This window comes from Panthera pardus, unplaced genomic scaffold, assembly GCF_024362965.1.
Source record: "Panthera pardus isolate Hobbes unplaced genomic scaffold, ASM2436296v1 HiC_scaffold_11, whole genome shotgun sequence".
Classification (NCBI taxonomy): domain Eukaryota; kingdom Metazoa; phylum Chordata; class Mammalia; order Carnivora; family Felidae; genus Panthera; species Panthera pardus.
The window spans coordinates 78,891,349-78,906,301 of record NW_026526666.1 but is presented as its reverse complement, the minus strand read 5'-3'; the positions used below and the strand labels follow the sequence as shown (position 1 = coordinate 78,906,301).

The 14,953-nt window shown below is 40.5% G+C and overlaps 1 protein-coding gene across 1 annotated transcript in view; it reads left to right on the top strand.

Moving 5' to 3' along the window:
* THRAP3 (thyroid hormone receptor associated protein 3) overlaps window positions 1-14,953 on the top strand; it is a 74,997-nt gene that overhangs the window by 20,018 nt on the left and 40,026 nt on the right. Inside the window, exon 2 of the mRNA XM_019430146.2 lies at window positions 7,251-7,356. The gene's annotated coding sequence lies outside the window, so the exon portion shown is untranslated. The remainder of the gene's footprint in view (window positions 1-7,250; window positions 7,357-14,953) is intronic.

Here is a 14,953-nt window from a genome sequence, read left to right as displayed (position 1 = left end):
GTTAGATACTTTGCTAGTTTTGAGGAGTTAGATACTTTGTAGAATGTCCCTCGGTTGGAATGTTTCTCATGATTAGACTGGTGTTAATGGGTTTTGGTGATAAAAGACCACAGAGATGAGATACCATTTTCATCACGTCATATATATAAGGAGTACATGCTATCAACATGGTTTATTGATTTATTTCTTATTTTATTTTTTTAAATTTTTGTTAATTTTTTTCATGTTTCTTCATTTTTGAGAGAGAGACAAAGTGTGAGCAGGGGAGGGGCAGAGAGAGAGAGGGAAACACAGAATCTGGAGCGGGCTCCAGCTTCCAGGCTGTCAGCACAGAGCCCAGCGTGGAGCTCGAACCCAGAAACGATGAGATCATGACCTGAGCTGAAGTCAGTCACTCAACTGACTGAGCCACCCAGGCGCCCCTGGTTTTTTTTTTTTTTGTTTGTTTAATTAAGAAAGGTTTTTTGGGGGAGAGAGAGTGCGTGCACAGGAGGGTCAGAAGGAGAGGTGAGAGAGAGTCCTAAGCAGGAGGTGCACACTGTCAGTGTGGAGCCCATCCTGAAGCTCGAACCGATAAACCCTGAGATCATGACCTGAGCTGAAATCAAGTTGCATGCTCAATCGGCTGAGCTACCCAGGTGCCCCCATACTGTAATTTTGGAAGGAAATCACTTGGCTCACCCCACTCCACTTAAGGAATGGAGGAGAGCTATGTTCCACCTTCTGGAGGGTGAAATATACATAAATTATTTGGAATTCTGCACGATGATTGGTTTATTTTCATCCATTTATTTAAATCCATATAGACTCATGGATATTGTATTCTTTGAGTTATCCACGACTACATTTTGATCAATTTTTTTCTGATTTGACTTGAAAACTCATTTGGGCAGGAATGTCCTTTTGACGTACACATTATGGTGTATTGTTTGTTATGCAGTCCTTACTTTCTGGCACTACAAGATATTCCAGGCTTATCCAGTGTATTCCTTGCCTCAGCCCTAGAGTCCGTCACTTCTCCCAGAAGCCTTTGTTTCTTTTATTGGAGAATATTATTCGAAATCAAGGTCTGGGGGCACCTGGGTGGTTCAGTCAGCTGGGCGTCTGACTCTTGATTTCGACTCAGGTCGTGATCTCATGGTTCGTGGAATTGAGTCCCACGTCAGGCTTTGCGTTGATGGTGTGGAGCCTGCTTGGAATTCTCTCTTTCTTCTCTCCCTCTCTTTCTCTCCTCCCCCTGCTTGTGCTCTCTCTCTCTAAATAAATAAATGTTAAAAAAAAGTCAAGGTCTGGTGCTAGGTGTATTCATTGCTGCTGGGATGTTATTGCTCATAGGTCTTTCCAGCTGACAAAGAAAGGAAAGGTATGTATGTATACATAATCGGAAATGTGTGTATAATACATTTTGTATACATAGAGAAGTATCTAAATATTTCTGATGTTTCTGTGCGTATTCATTTGTATCTGTCTAAACAGGAGTTTATATTGGTATCTCCACTTTTAATAATTTTAGTTTTAAAGATTTTATTTTTAAGTAATCTCTACACCCAACCTGGGGCTCAAACTCAACAACCCCAAGATCAAGAGTTGTGTGTGGTACTAACTGAGCCAGCCAGGCGCCCCTTGATAGCTCCACTTCTAAGCCAGTACCGTTGGATCATTCTAGCCTTTCCCTCCTTTCTTGTCTGTGACGTCCGATTCCCAACAGTGAGAAATTTGGTTCTCGCCGTTTGCCATCCATTTATTATAATTCCACTATACATGTGTAATTGTTTAAGAATCGTTACCCCATACCCCCATGGGAAACAACTTTAACAACTAGAATACAGTGGTTATGTGCAGTTCCTTTTGCTGTTAGTTTTCCCTGTTCCACTCCTTTCATAGTTACTTAGGTCAGCTTCTTTTCCCTCCACTTACTTTATTTTTTAATTGACTACTAATGTTGCTCCTATTGTCCTCAACCCTTACAGTCAAAAGGCTAATAGTCTTAAATGAGTTCATTTTCTTTCTTTTTTTTTTTAAATTTAATTTTTTAGATTTATATCCAAATTAGTTAGCATATAGTGCAACAATGATTTCAGGAGTAGATTCCTTAATGCCCCTTACCCATTTAGCCCATCCCTCCTCCCACACCCCCTCCAGTAACCCTCTGTTTGTTCTCCATATTTATGAGTCTCTTATGCTTTGTCCCCCTCCTTGTTTTTATATATTTTTGTTTCCCTTCCCTTATGTTCATCTGTTTTGTCTCTTAAAGTCCTCATATGAGTGAAGTCATAGGATATTTGTCTTTCTCTGACTAATTTCACATAGCATAATACCCTCTAGTTCCGTCCATGTAGTTGCAAATGGCAAGATTTCATTCTTTTTGATTGCCGAGTAATGCTCCATTGTGTGTATATATATTCTCCACATCTTCTTTATCCATTCATCCATCGATGGACATTTGGGCTCTTTCCATACTTTGGCTGTTGTTGACAGTGTTGCTGTAAATATTGAGGTGCATGTGTCCCTTCGAAACAGCACACCTGTATCCCTTGCATAAATACCTAGTAGTGCAATTGCTGGGTCGTAGGGTAGTTCTATTTTTAATTTTTTGAGGAACCTCCATACTGTTTTCCAGAGTGGCTGCGCCAGTTTGCATTCTCAATGAGTTCACTTTCTATGGACACATTTCTTTGGCTGCTGCCACAAACATGATTTGATCAACCCACTAAATAAATGGCTTTCCTTGTTAAGCTGACAAATGAACCACTCAGAAACTTACTTTGGTTGTAGCTTCATTTTTTTTTTTTTTAATTTTTTTTTTTAACGTTTATTTATTTTTGAGACAGAGAGAGACAGAGCATGATCAGGGGAGGGGCAGAGAGAGAGACACACACAGAATCTGAAACAGGCTCCAGGCTCTGAGCGGTCAGCACAGAGCCCGACGCGGGGCTCGAACTCACGGACCGTGAGATCATGACCCGAGCTGAAGTCGGACGCTCAACCGACTGAGCCACCCAGGCGCCCCTGTAGCTTCATTTTTATTTTTTGTTTTTGTGAGGGTTTTCTGTTGTGATGAGATACTCGGTTTAAATTTTTTGTTTGTTTTTGAGAGAGGGAGAGAGAGAGAGAAACATGAGTTGGGGAGGGGCACAGAGCGACAGAGACATAGAATCCGAAGTGAGCTTCAGGCTCTGAGCTGTCAGCACAGAGCCCAACACGAGGCTTGGGCCCATGAGCCGCAAGATCATGACCTGAGCTGAAGCTGAACGCTTAACTGAGCCACCCAGGCGCCCCAAATTTTCTAATCTTCCTAACAAAATTCTGTGAAATGGGATTATTGTGATGAGTTCTTAGTTTGGTAATGTTGATGGATATTGTTTTCTTGGTACAGCCATGGTGCTTTTTCATAATAGACAGTGTTTTGCCATATAAGTTGTTAAAATAATCCACACTTCACACTTGCCCTTAAATGGGTAACATTCAAAGTCCACTTTTGTCATCGTTTTTTTTTAATGTTTGTTTTGGGGAGAGAGAGTGCATGTGTGTGCTTGCACACACGTACGTGTGGGAGGGGTAGGAGCAGAGAGAGAGAGAGGGAGACAGAGGTTCTGAAGCAGGCTCTGCACTAACAGCGCAGAGCCCGATGTGGGGCTTGAACTCATGAACCATGAGATCATGACCTGAGCTGAAGTCGGACGCTTAACCAACTGAGCCACCCAGGTGCCCTGGCTTCTTGTTTCAACCATCTGGATATACACTGGTAATTTAAAAATAATAATAAAATGTGATATGACAGAATGCATGGTACTTTTGAACTACTCTTGGGCTATAACCACTTCACTGAAATTTGTAGTAGTGCGAAGTGGTAAGACCACTATGTGCAGTCTCTCTTGCAACTACTCAACTCTGCTGTTGTGTGAAAGCAGCTATCTGTAAATGAAGGAATATGGCTCTGTTCCAATAAAACTATTCATAGATGCTGAAGTTACAATTTCATAGAATTTTCACACATCCTGAAATACTCTTTTTTTCAACCATTAAAAAATGTAGAAATCATTCTTAGCTTGTGGGTGGTAAAAAAAAAAAAAAAAAAAGTTGGGCTAGATTTGGTCTGAGTGCATCATTTGCTGACCCCTTAATGTAGAAGCCTCTGCATACATGACCCATTTGGAAGTATCTCTCTTTCCAAAGCCATATGTAGTAATGTCACCAGCCTTGGATTCATTGTCCATATTCTGATTGATGCCATGGAAGGAACTTAAAGCAGACATTGCACAGTTTTCTGTGCTAAAACACTAAAGGTTTATTTGTCAGCTGTCATAATCTCCTCAATCCCTACTATTTTTTTCAAGGGGAAGTAGCTAATGTTAAATATTGTTCTTTGGTGGATACTTTGGGTAAACTCGATTAGAAGACACTGTGCTCCTTTGTTCACTTTTATTGGTATCCTCGTGCTGTTTTAGTCTTTAAGGTAGTACACATGCAAGTAATGCCTGGTGGTTTAAAGGAGACTAGCTCTGAACTCCGGTTCATAGGAGCATGCACGGTCATCTTTGTGTTTTCTTTATGTTCTTAATCTCAGTAAAAGATTACTGTGGGTGCCTGAGGTGAGATAAGAAAAAAAAATTAAGTCTTCAACCATAGCGGGGTACAAATTCTACGGTCCTAAGAATATTAGTGTTTATCCTTTGGTCGGGTTTAGGAACTGTGTTGTAACTCAAGGTCTGGTAATATCTGGAACACGGGAGTCTTCCGAGATACCCTCTAGTCTAAGCCACTCCTGTCCTTTACCTGGATTATTATAGGCAATATCTCCCAATTTCTTCTGACCTTGCTACACTCAGTAGCCAAAATGATCCTTTTAAAACATAATTCTCAGCATGTTAACTCTTCCACTGAAAACACTCCAGTGGCTGCCCACATTATCCAGAAGAAAACCAAAGTTCTTAAAATGGCTTGCAAGGCCCTATCTGTTCACCCATGTCTCTGTGCCCCCAACTTCCTCCTAGAATGTAAGCCCCAGAAATGAAGAGATTTTTAGACTGTTGAAACACCATTGTCTAGGATAGTGCCTGGCAATGTGGTAGGTACTTAATAAATTTTTGGTAAGTGGACAATTCGAAGGGAAATTGTGTAGAAGGGGAAAAGCTATATTGTTGGCAGTGTCAGAGTGTCCCAGCTAATAGTCTACTGGTATTTGACCAAGGGAGGTTTAGAGACAAGCTGCAAAGTATGACTATGTCCAGATGACACAGGACGAGTTGGGGAGGGCACATAAAAACTGGTGGCAGGGGTGACTCAGGGCTTCATGTGTCTCCTCACTGTCACAGAATAACTAAGGGCTAGGTCCTTAGATTTGCTTCTCCACCCATTGCAACAGTGGAAGATTGAAGACTTGCTGGGGTGATAAAATTCTTTCCAGTGTCCAAGAGGAGGTTGATTAATAGGAAAGAAACACGATGGGGTAGTAAAATGGAAGGAAGGGGATGTGTGTGTGTGTGTGTGTGTGTGTGAGAGAGAGAGAGAGCGAGCGAGCGAGCGAGCGTGAGCGAACTATTTGGTTAGAATCATAAGGATGGGTATATTGGATCAGTCCGTTTCTTTAATTCAGTGCATTACAGATTAAGCAGTTCTCAATCCTGGAGCAGTCATTGGGATTTCCCTGCAGCTGACTGATATGAGCACCTGTGCCTTTGCAGTTAAAAACAAGGAAATTTTGGCTGATGTAACCTAGGAATACGTTCTAAGAATAAGCCGAAAGAATATATGGAAAAATATTTTGCAAGAAAGTTTTTTAAAGTGCTGTGTTTTTACCATTTATCAACTAAGATGTAAACGCTGTCATTATTTTGGTAAAGTGTCTGATGGAATACTAATTTTGTCTTAGTAAAATTGTCTTATCCTGTTTTAAGAGTAGGTTTTTATTGCCACTTCCTAATGTTAATTACGCGTTTACTTTTGGCATCGGTCAAGATTTTATTGCTTGGGTTTTCAGTTTACTAAGCAAATACATATCATTGTTAGGTATATAGAGTTTGCAGCCCTTTGAGGAAAATTGACATTGGTGGATACAATGAGATGAATCTAAGTGGAGACACACCTAGGGTAACAACAAGAAGCAGTACCTAACTCAGCCTGAGTGCACCAGGGGCAGCTTGCTGGGGGAGGAGACCCCTGTAGGAGTGAGTAGGAGTTTGGTTGGTGGGAGGGGAGGAGGCATTCGAGGCTGAGGGTTCCACATGTACCAAGAGACCATAGCTTAAGGAAATACATTCCTTTCTTTCCTGGCTAATTGGGCAAGGATTCTGCTATGTGCAAACTACAGATTTCATAGAAAGTTAAGGAGTGTGTCCTTAATTGAGTGAATGCTGAATAAGTGAAAAAAAGAGATTGTTAAGACTGCATCTTCAGATTATTTGAATTTTGAGTGCTTCCTACTGTATAGCAATGTGAACAAATGATAAAGCTTTAATAATGTAGGAGTAAGGACATTAACTACATACTTGCTGATCTTGGAACTTTGTTTTCCTATTTGTTTTGGATAACACTACATAGCTTTGATATATGGCCATGTTAGTAATGTTTAGATAGGGGAATATTTAAACCACTGGATCAGGAGGGTTCTCTTGTGCTTTGAGGGATGAGGATGGGGAGTTGTTTTAACTTGAAATGTATCTGTTAAATTCACTTTGGCATACCTCAGTTAAGTTTTTTTTGTTTCAAGTAATCTAAATCTTCTGAAGTAATTCTCCAGGTTAAATTACGGAGTTTGCCAGTCAGTCTTTCATAATGCAAATTGTAGCACCTGAAACACTGCCAGTGAGAGTATCAGGATACAAGAGGAAGGTTTTAGCTTTCCATTCTGCAGCCTTACTCCAGGGGGTTGGATGCATGAAAACGTGTGTGAGACAGACAGAAGACCCCTGGGCCAGCATTCTTTGAGAAAGAAACCTGTGTCCACTGGGAGTGAAGTTGAGGGTTAAAGTAGAGGTTTTGTTGGGCTCCTGGGTGGCTCAGTTGGGTAAGCGTCCGTTCAGCTCAGGTCAGGATCTTACAGTCCGTGAGTTCGAGCCCCGTGTCAGGCTCTGTGCTCCCCTGCTCATGCTGTCTCTCTCTGTCTCAAAAATAAATTAAAAAATTTTTAAAAAGTTAAAAAAAAAAGTAGAGGTTTTGTTTAGAGATTTCTAGCATCTGTTTTTCAGGATACAATCTGCAAGGTTTGTTTGGGTAAGTGTCTTATCACTGCTTGTTTCTTCTCGTTCCAGAATAGTATCCTGACTTTGTAAATTGGAGAAGCCAGTGACACTGCCAGTGTTCTTTTCAGGTAGTGTCTTTGGGATCCGGTGCAAGTCGAATCATTGTTTAAATAAGGTAAATGCATGGTGGTAAAAGGAACTAATAATTATTTCATTGGCTTATAAAACCAGTCTTGTGTTAAGAGGTAAGGAATCGAGAAGATTCCTTACCGGAAGTCCTGGGTTCTTATTAAGCAGTGCTTATTTTTCAGCTTAATAAACTGAAACAAGATGATAAAGTAGTTCTGCTCTCCTCTCTGATTCTATTCTGAGTTGTAGAATCGGCACTTACCTTTTTTATTTTAACTAACTTTTGAGTCCTTTAATAATGCATGTTTATTCATTAGGAAATACTGAAAAAAATCATCCATAAACTTGACGTATGTATAATCATTGTTAATATTTTGGTGAATAGTCTCCTTCCATGCATGTGTTATTTGGATGTGTGTGTGTTTAACAAAACCGGGGCTGGACTTTTTTTGTCTCACCTGGTTCTTGTTAACAAGAGCAAGTCTTTCCCTGTTGCATTTTTAAGTGACTCATGGCATTTCATCATCATGGATGTGCCATATAATTTAAAATTACCTAACTAGTTCCTTTTTGGTAGACATTTAGGCTTTTCTCGCATTTTTCTCTGTCTTGGATAACTGTGTAATAGACATGAATAAATTCATGAATGCATTTGATTTCCTTAACTTTAGAAAGCATTTTATATGTTGTACTTTTTTCTTTTTATTAACGTACAAAAACCCTTTCTAGTCCCTAACGCAATCACTTCCAACTCTACCATTTCTTTTGATGTTGCCTTTAAGTAATAAGCTTATTTTGCTACTTACTGATTTTCTAGTTTTTGGTATTATGTGTTACCTCCCCACCTTGGATAGTAGTGGTTTCTAGTACAGTCCTAATTGGCTAGTATTCACTGTTGACAGTATTATGGTTGTGTATAGCTTATTCACAGCCAAGTGATGTTACATGCTGTGGTTAATTTTCCTGTTCTGCATAACTTTTCATTTTCTTAAAAAAAATTTTTTTTAATGTTTATTCATTTTTGAGAGGGAGAGATAGAGTGCAAGTGGGGGAGGGGCAGAGAGAGAGGGAGACACAGAATTGGAAGCAGGCTCCAGGCTCTGAGCTGTCAGAACTCACGAACCATGAGATCGTGACCTGAGCTGAAGTCAGGCACTTAACTGACGGAGCCACCCAGGCGCCCCTTGCATGACTTTTTATTTTCTCTGTTGCTAATAAAGATCTTTTTTTTTTTTTGGTCTTTTTTGCTTAATTTCTATTTTTCCTCAGTTATTCCTCTTAACAAATTTTTAAGCATACGGTACATTATTGCTGACTGTAGGTACAGTGTTGTACAACAGATTTCTAAAGCTTATTTATCTTACGTAACTGAAACTTGATGTGCTTGATTAGTACCTGCCCATTTCCCTCTCCCCCCAGCGCTCTGACAACAGCCATTCCACTCTGAATCAGTGAGTGTGTCTGTTTTAGATACCTCATATAAATGGAATCAGGCAGTATTTGTCTTTTTGTGACTGGCTTATTTTACTTAGCGTAACGTCCTCAAGGTTGGTCCATGTTGGCACACATTGCAGAATTCTTTTTTTTAAGGCTGAATAGTATTCCATTGTATGTATATACCATGTTTTCTTTATCCATTCATCTGTTGTTGATGGACATTTAGATTCTTTCCCATCTTGGCTATTGTGAATAGAGCTTCAGTGAATGGGAGTGCTGACATCTCTTTGAGGTCTAGATTTTGCTGCTTCTGGATAAATACCCAGAAGTGGGATTGCTGAACATGTGTTCTTACATGTTTAGTTTTCAAGAGCTCCCTTTTGTTCTCTGCAGCAGAGAGGTGAAATAGTTTAGTATTTAAGATTGTGGATCATTTCCTCGTGTAAAATGTGGGTAATAATAGTGTGTACCTCATAGCAGTGTTGTAAGCTCAGTGAATTAATGTATGTGAAGCATTTAGAGAAGTGCCTGGTTATTTTTTTTTATTATTATTACTATATTCCTGTCCGCTTATGATGGATAGAATATCTTTTATCTCTGAGAAAATTAATAAATAGGCTTACATAGGCTTATCAAGTAGACAGTAATATTTTCTTTTTTTTTCAATTAAAAAAATTTTTTTTTTAATGTTTATTTATTTTTGAGAGAGACAGAATGCGAGTGGGTTGGGGCAGAGAGAGAGGGAGGCACAGAATCTGAAGCAGGTTCCAGGCTCTGAGCTGTCAGCACAGAGCCCGATGTGGGGCTCGAACTCACAGACTGTGAGATCATGACCTGAGCTGAAGTTGGACACTTAACGGACTGAGCCACCCAGGTGCCCCTTAAATTTAAAAAAAAAAAATTTTTTTTAACGTTTATTTATTTTTGAGACAGAGAGAGACAGAGCATGAACGGGGGAGGGTCAGAGAGAGAGGGAGACACAGAATCGGAAGCAGGCTCCAGGCTCTGAGCCATCAGCCCAGAGCCCGACGCAGGGCTCGAACTCACGGACCGCGAGATCATGACCTGAGCCGAAGTCGGACGCTTAACCGACTGAGCTGCCCAGGCGCCCCTAAATTTTTTTTTTTTAATGTTTATATTTATTTTTGAGACAGAGCAAGACAGACCATTGAACGGGGGAGGGGCAGAGAGAGAGGGAGACACAGAATCTGAAGCAGGCTCCAGGCTCCGAGCTGTCAGCACAGAGCCCGATGCGGGGCTCGAACTCTCAACCATGAGATCATGAGCTGAGCCGAAGTAAGACGCTCATCCGATTGAGCCACCCAGGCGCCACTGACACTAATATTTTCTAATGGCTTTTTTACCTGTCTTTAATATATCAGGAGTTTTATTATTGTTTATGTTAAGAAGAAGGAATCTAACTTTTTGTGCCAAATTGTTAAAAGTTGTCCTGACTACTGATTTATCCTTTTTATCTAGTGATTTGAAAAGCCACCTTTGTAAAGGGTGTCTGACAGGGTATATTTCTAAAATTTTTTTTTTTTTAACATTTATTTGTGAGAGAGTATGAGCAGGGGAGGGGGAGAGAGAGAGAGGGAGACACAGAAAGCAAAGCAGTCTCCAGGCTCTGAGCTGTTTGTTAGCACTGAACCCGACGCAGGGCTTGAACCCACGAACCGCGAGACCATGACCTGAGCTGAAGTCGGACACTTAACCAACTGAGTTACCCCGGTGTCCCTGACAGGGAGGGTATATTTCTAAACTTTTTTTTTTAAAGTTTTTTGTTTGTTTGTTTATTTATTTTGAGAGAGAGCTCACGCACGCACATACAAGCAGAGGAGGGACAGAGAGAAGGAGAGACAGAATCCCAAGCAGGCTCTGCACCATCAGTGTGGAGCCCAATGTGGGGCTTGAACTCATGAACTGTGAGATCATGACCTGAGCCGAGATCAAGAGTTAGATGCTTAACTGACTGCGCCAGCCAGGCGCCCTGAAACTTTGTATTTTGTTCCATTTATTTCTCTAATCTTGTACTGATGCTCAGTGTTTTTATTATTGTAGTCTTATTTCATCTTTTAGTTAGTGGTACAAGCCTTTCTTTCTTCTCCACCCTCAGCAAACAAAGTATAATTATTTCCATATTTCATATTTTTATCCATACAGAAATATGGCAGTTCTTCAAGAGACTTACGTATTGATAATTAGAAAATAAAGACTAGAAGGGAATGTACATAGGAAGCCAGTTGCACAGTGTTTCAAATAAGCGTACTGGATTTTAACCTTCTTTGTCTTTGAAGGCTGCTTTGGAATTTTTTGATTCATTCAGTCAGTATCCCCTTGAGTCCTTATTACTGATCCTGCTTTCTGTGCTGGGGATACCAGCAGTGAGCATGGAAGGCAGACAGGACTTGTGTTCTTGGGGGGCTTACTTTCTAGTTGGGGGAGGCAGATAAGATAATTTCAGATTTTCCTAAGTATCAGGAATGAAATAAATAGGACAGCCAGATAAATTGGGGGTGGGGGAGCAGTGAGGTTTCATTTAGATAATATACTAAAGGAAGGCCTTTTCAAGTAGCTGAGATCAGCAGGATGGGAAAGAAGCCAGCCATGCTGGGGACTGCAGAAGAGTTCATTTGAAGACAATGGCAAGTGGAAAGGTGCTGGGACTGTAAATGCCTGCCTTGTTCAAGGAACAGAAAGAAGGCCATTGTGCCTGGGAGAGAGTGGTTTGAGATGGTGTTGGACAAGTAGGCAAGGGCCACATCACTTAGTATTTTGAAACTATGGCAAGCCTGATCTTTCATACCTAAATGATGAATTCAGTTTTGTTCCTTTATTAAAAAACTAAATACAGGGGCGCCTGGGTGGCTCAGTCGGTTAAGCGGCCGACTTCGGCTCAGGTCATGATCTCGCAGTCTGTGAGTTCGAGCCCCGCGTCGAGCTCTGTGCTGACAGCTCAGAGCCTGGAGCCTGTTTCAGATTCTGTGTCTCCCTCTCTCTGACCCTTCCCCGTTCATGCTGTGTTTCTCTCTGTCTCAAAAATAAATAAATGTTAAAAAGAAATTAAAAAACAAAACAACTAAATACAAGATGTTCTAGGAAATAAATAGACCTATTTCTATAGGTAGTTTATATGCTGTTCCTAAAGGAAATCCCAGAGAGGAGCTGTATTGATCACATAATATGCAAACCAAGTTCTGGTTGGGTGTTTGGATCTAACTGGGGTTGGGGTAGTTGTGTTGTCTTTAAATTTAGATAGCTTCGAATGGTGCCTTAATTCATTTTAATGGAAGCAGTGGGTTGGGTTCTTCTTGGTTCCTTTTGTAGACTCAGGTGACTGATAAAATCCAAAATGAAATCATTTTTGGTTTCTTATGTAGAGTTTTATGTGTATTTAAGACAGTTCTCTCTCCCTCTCTTTTTTTAAGTTTGTTTATTTTGAGAGAGACAGTACAACTAGGCGAGAGGCAGCAAGGGAGGTGAGAGAGATATCCCAAGCAGGCTCCTCACTGCCAGCACAGAGCCCGATGTGGGTCTCAAACCCACAAAGCCATGACATCATGACCTGAGCTGAAACCAAGAGTTGAACACTTAACTGACTGAGCCACCCAGGCACCCCAAGACATTTCTTTTTTCCTCAACTTATCTGGTGAAGGGCAGATGTAAATGGAAATTATCAGGTGGTTCTATCAACAGGAAGATCTTACTGGATAGAGACTGTAAACTGCAGAAATAAATATGAATTTAAAAGTGACTTAAAATAGGGGTGCCTGGGTGGTTCAGTCGGTAGAGCATGCGTGTAACTCTTGACCTTGGTATTGTTAGTTTGAGCCCCACATTTGGCATAGAGTTTACTTAAAAATAAAAGTGACAAAATAATATTCGATCAGGTTTAAAACTTGAGCATTTGAAAATAGGTAATCTTTTGTTGTCCTTTAGGACGGCACTATTGAAGAGAAGTCCAGTATGGGCCATATGTAATTTTGGATTTTCTAGCAGCCATAAAAACAAACAACAAAAAAAGCAAGCAAATGAAATTAATGGTATATTTTATGTAATATACCCAACACATTCTCATTTCAACATGTAATGTAAAAAATAGCTAGTGAGGTAGTTATATTTTGATTTTTTTGTACTAAGTCTTTGAAATACTATATTCTATACCTATGGCTCATGTCAGTCTGGATCAGGGACATTTCAAGGGCATAGTAGCCATAGATGTATTGGACAGTGTAGTCCTGAGGGCTCATATGTCTGAAGGAACAGAAAAATTAATATGATTTACTTATTGAATGACATACTCCCATCTTCCAAATACAATTTAAAGCAATGAAAGATTAACATGAAATGAAATAAACTTGAACACATGTATTTTTTTCCCTCTAAACCACTGTGTGATAAACTTGTTTGGAGAAGATGATTTGATCCTAAAAAGACCAATGTTTATAAAAGATACCAAACAACTTCTCTTAAGAGAGTTATAAACGAGCTTGATATAGAACTTGTAAACAGTGGCTGTGCATCAGGGGTGGGATGATAACTTGATGAAGGGAGACCACAGTCCTTCCACTCCTTGGAATCTGCAGTGTCCATATGCCAGTGGTTCTGAATCCCTTTCCAGGTTTCCTCAATAAGAATCTTCCGTGGGTAGCTCATGGTTTGTGGGTTCGAGTCTGCATTGAGCTCTGTGCTGAGGGCATGGAGCCTGCTTGGGATTCTGTCTCCCCCTCTCACTGCCCCTCCCTGCTTGCTCTCTCTCTAAAAAGTGAATAAACAAAAAAACCTTTAGATTTGATAAATAGACTTCTCTTAAAGCTCTAGAGGTGATTGCAGTATGCACTATTGGTTAAGCCGAAGCTATTAGTAGTAATAACTTCATTTTCTTTTAAATGTTTACTTTCGAGAGAGAGTGTGCGTGCATGCAGGGAAGGGGCAGAGAGACAGAGGGGGAGAGAGAATCCCAAGCAGGCTTCACGCTAGTGCAGAGCCTGAAGTGGCGCTTGATCTCACAACTGTGAGGTCACGACCTGAGCCAAAATCAAGAGTCAGATGCTTAACTGACTGAGCCACCCAGGTGCCCCATAATAATTTCATTTTAAAAAATAATTCAGTGTCGGGTGCCTGGGTGACTCAGTTGGTTCAACACCCAATTCTTGATTTCGGCTCAGGTCATGATCTCACACTTCCTGAGATTGAGCCCTGTGTTGGGCTCTGTGCTGGTGGTGCAGAGTCTGCTTGGGATTCTCTCCTCTCTCTCTGCCCCTCCTCCTGCTCATGGGCTCGCACGCACGCGGGCTCGCGCGTGCTCTCTCTCTCAAAATAAATAAACATTAAAAAAAAAACACAGTTAAGTGTCATGATTGGCTGTTTAATTCAGCTTTTAAAAAGGTTTACCATAATGAGAACTAGAAGGAGGCCATAGGTCATTAGTTAACAGGCTATAGTGCCTTTATTAAGTTAGAAAAGCTGAGATTTCCTCTAAAAAATGAGAAGATATTCCCCAGTGGTAACATATACTCATTTAAAAGTGGAACTAAAATTGCCGTTACCCTCCCCTAGGGATATAGGAGAACAGCCTCTGGGGTGAATTGAAGATTATTTAAGCTACTGACTATGCATATACTGTCCATTCTGTTTTTCTAATGATGAAAGATTAATTACATAGAAGATCCTGATTAGTAGACACCCATTGGACTTAAGCAAATTCTCAAGAGAAAATACCACAAATTGCCTACACTGGGGGATATTGTGGTGAACAAGTTCCAAATTAATGGCCCCTCAGCTTGCTGTTGATTTTCTCTGCTAACATCTAGCAGCAAAGGGATTTGTTCTCCAAAGGTCATGACCTTAGAATATGACCTTTTCTTGCTTCTTTATACCTCTCAGTGCAATACATGCTGATTTAGCTAGAAAAGGTATAAAGCACTTTATTGTTCTGTGTAGGAAGATACCTGATTACTTATTACTAATAACAAGAAAATAGAATTCAGTGGTGAAATCTGTTTGCTGTCAGAGAAAGTTCCTCAGTATCTCCCTCTCACCACTCTGGGGTTGTAGCTGAACAGAGCTTGTGGTGTGAACTTATCTGCTATGTGCCAGGCAGTTTATGTACACTTACTTAGTTCCCATAGTGGTTTTGTGAGTGGTAGGTCATTTTTGGAAGATTGGGGAAATATCTTACCCAGCTAATGAATGGAGCAGCCAGG